The 3,775-nt window shown below is 51.9% G+C and overlaps 1 long non-coding RNA gene across 1 annotated transcript in view; it reads right to left on the reverse strand.

Moving 5' to 3' along the window:
- LOC144243319 (uncharacterized) overlaps positions 1–877 on the reverse strand; it is a 1,826-nt gene extending 949 nt beyond the window's left edge. Inside the window, exon 1 of the long non-coding RNA XR_013338607.1 lies at positions 754–877. This is a non-coding gene — a long non-coding RNA (uncharacterized LOC144243319). The remainder of the gene's footprint in view (positions 1–753) is intronic.
- Between the last annotated feature and the right edge of the window lie 2,898 nt (positions 878–3,775).

A 3,775-nucleotide genomic window follows, 5' to 3' on the forward strand; every position in this document is an offset into this window, starting at 1 on the left:
CAGTCCCAAGCATCCAGCCATCAACCAAGGCATGGAAGGAGGTACACACGGGTACCCCAGTTCCCTGGCCCCTCTGGCACGAACCCCCTAGACATGTGTTCTACACTGGCAGGATTAAGCTTCAGTTGCCCACGGGATAATGGTCTTGATAACTTGTGCGACTTCAGGGGCCCTCGGTTCCCTGGCTCACTTTTCTCTTCCCTGCTGGTGTGTCTTGCGCCTTCCAAATAAATTATTTGTCCTTGACTCTTTGTCTCAGGGTTTGTCTCCGGGGAAACCACAACTAACATACAAGCTCGGCTTCTGGGGGTTTCCAAACCCAGATATCGATTAGATCCAATCCCAGCCTTCCTTAAAATGTCCCGAAAGAACAGGGCGGAACAAAGCTGTTATTCAACGAAACAGCACTCCCGTAGGAACCGCATTTGGAGCCGAAGCTGGGGACACTTCTACACTGGGTGGAGGGAACTCATCCCGCCCTTGGCATTGACAAGCCTCACACCCTACCCTTGGGTACATAACCGCCTCCTGTGCCTCGCTTGAACTCCTTTGCTGCGTTTCACGGAAATTACGGAAACACGGGGCGCTCTGATGGCGGCTTTGGAAACGCCCCTCGGGTCTCTAGCCAGTCTGGCTCAATACTCCCATTTGCCAAAAAGGAATCTGGCAGAGGGGCTGACGGGACATCCCACGGCGGCTATTCCCGCGACCACGACACGTTAGGTTATTTTCTAGATTTTCCTCCTTTCCTACCGGTGAGTATCAAGGATGTTTGCTAATTCGGACCCTCCTGCACCCTCTTCGGTCCCTTCCGGGCCAAGGTCCCTGCTCCCCGCGGAGTGCAACTACCGGCTCCCCAACCGCTCCCTGTCCGGAAGCTTCCGGCCGCACCCCACCCACAGAGCACGTGACTGAGCACCAGCCAATCAGAGCAGCTGAGGTGCGACGGCCGGCGCCATTGGTTCCCGGATGGTCACCGTACTTGGTGCAAGCTGATGTCCTCTCAGGATTCGGTTGGTCGCTGGTGGGAGGCGGCTCCCTTGTGAGCCTGGAGTGCCTGGGACCCTGATTAGGGAGCTGGACTTCCTGAACACCTCAGTTCCAAAGGACTTGTAGGTGCCTTTTCTGGTCTTTTCTTCACCAAACATTGCCCCCTACTGGATTATTTTGCCTTTCCCTGGAGAGCAGATTCCTTCCCGGTATTTTCGAGCACAGTCTGGAACTTTCCAGTCAGTTATGCGTGTTTTAAAAAGCTCGGCCTAAAATAGTTCCAAAATCCGAGTGAATCCCTGATTTAAATCTTGTACTGCTCAGGACATCCGTTCAGCTGCTGTAATAAAAGCCAAGATAACTTGGCTTGAACAAAATACAAGTTTAATCCTCTCCCACGGAACATTGCCGGGGTTAGTGTCCCGTAGGCCACGGTGGTTCTACCTTGCCCGGGATTCAGATTCGTGCTATCTTGCTCAGCACCCTCAACATGTGATTTCCACTTTGTGGTCTCAAAGGGCTGCTTGAGCTCCTGCCATCATATGCATAGTCCTTTCTATGAATGGGGAAAGGAGAGGGAGAGGCATTTCTGTTCCTTACAATTACACAACCCAGAAGCTTGCAGTCACAGAGCAGGGGATGCAAGCCCAGGTCTCCAGCCTCCGCCTCCAGCCTCCGCCTCCAGCCTCTTCACTCCGCCCAGTGACCTGTGTGGACAACCTCAAAGGGCTCTCCTGCCTGCTGGCTTCTGATTGGGTTTGACCAATAAGAGACGTTGGAAGGAGATGGGAAAAAGGAAGCAGAGAAGGTCTGGGTATTTTCCCCCCAGCTGTCCCGTTGGGTCACCACGGGCTACTATGTCCCTCAACTGAAGGTCACAAGTCCTTCAGACTCCCTCTCCATAGTCCCCTTCTCTCCAGATCTGGCCCTGCAGGCTACGCGATGACGCCTCCATCTAGGGCTTGGCGCGGCCCCCCACCCCCCAGTTACTACCTGGAGGTGACACGCCCGCTGTTAGTAGCCTTGGGGTGTTGCAGTGTCCCTGCGGGTTCCCTACACCCCACCCACACCTTTATTTACAGTTTATCCTAAAAATTCTAGTCCTGCTGGGACCCTGGCTGATGGGAGTTTTCTTAACAATCCCGAGCAACAGACGCCTTTATCATCCTGATGCTACAGATGAGACTTTGAGGGACAGAGTATAAGTGAGCTAAGTCACAGAGCCAGTCAGCGGTGGCGCTAGTGTTTGAACCCAGGCAGCCTGACTCTGGAAACCACATTCTTTTTCTTTTTTTTTTTTTTTTTTTTTTATTTTTTCTATTCTTATTTATTNAGAGAGCGAGTGAGCACAGGCGGGGGGCGGGGGGGTCAGAGAGAGGGAGAAAGAATGCCAAACAGGCCCCGTGCTGTCAGCTCAGAGCCTGATGCAGGACTTGATACCACCACCCTGAGATTATGACCTGGGCCGAAATCAAGGGTCCGACGCTTAACCAGCTGAGCCCCCCAGGCGCCCCCTGGTAACCACATTCTTCACCACCGCATAGGACTCTCTTAGGATCGTGAGGAGAGAAGAACCAGGTTGTGGATTAGCCCTCAGGTCACCATAAACCTGCTAAGGTTCTCTGTTCCTCATATTTTTGGTGAAGAGGTCAGACCATCGAGGAGCTGCAAACCCAAATGCCCGTGGGAGCCAAAAAGTGACATCAACAAGGGAAGTGGGTTGGGTCATTGCCACAGAGAAATATGCTTTCTCCTTTTTTTTACTTTTTTTTTTTTTTTTTTTTTTTTAATGTTTATTTATTTTTGAGAGAGAGATGGAGAGACAGCCTGCATGCGGGAGGGGCAGAGAGAGGGGGAGACACGGAATCCGAAGCAGGTTCCACACCATCAGCACAGAACCCAACACGGGGCTCGAACCCACCAGCTGTGAGATCATGACGTGAGCCGAAGTGAGAGGCTCAATGGACGGAGCCACCCGGGCACCCTTCTCCTTTTTAAAAATTTTAAACATTCGGCCCTCCTGTTTCTCTTTCCTTTCCTCGCTAGTGTAGAGAATCAGGCACAGAGATAAATCATTTAGATACTGCACTTAGATGACGGTAACAGAGACTCGACTCTAGGGATTTAAACAAATTAGAGATGCATTTCTTTCACATAAAACCAGCCTGGAGGGCAGCATGCTAAGCGGCAGGTACGGTAGCTCTGTGACGATGTGGGGGATTCCATTCTCTTCCCGCCTTGCACAGAACTTCCCTCCTTGAGGTCACAAAATGGCCACTTGAGCTCCAGCCATGTTTGCATTACAGGGAAAATGAGGGAGGATGGCAAGACACCAAAGGCCTTTCTTGGAAACCCTACCATCAACTTGATTTACAAGGCACTGGCCGCTCCGCTCCAGCCCCAGGGACCTGTCACGTCGGGCTGTCCTGTGTCGCATCCCTGCCTCTACCCACTAGATGTCAGTAGCGTGCCCCTCCCCAGCCGTGACAACCAAAAATCGTCCCTGATTGAGACACATTAGGACACTCCCGGAGCCCAGAAACGCTGGGAAATGTGATTTTTGAATATACCATCACCCCTAATAGTGTGGGAATTTCTGTTAGTAAGAAAGAAGTGGAGATTGGACATTCGGGTGGCAAATAGCAGTCTTTGCCCCAAGAGAACATGTTCACTTTCCTCTTATTTTTACTAAAAGAGAAATAGTTGGGGCGCCTGGGTGGCTCAGTCGGTTGAGCGTCCAACTTCGGCTCAGGTCATGATCTCGCGGTTTGTGGGTTCGAGCCCC

Source organism: Crocuta crocuta, unplaced genomic scaffold (assembly GCF_008692635.1).
Source record: "Crocuta crocuta isolate KB4526 unplaced genomic scaffold, BGI_CrCroc_1.0 scaffold27, whole genome shotgun sequence".
NCBI classification, from domain to species: domain Eukaryota; kingdom Metazoa; phylum Chordata; class Mammalia; order Carnivora; family Hyaenidae; genus Crocuta; species Crocuta crocuta.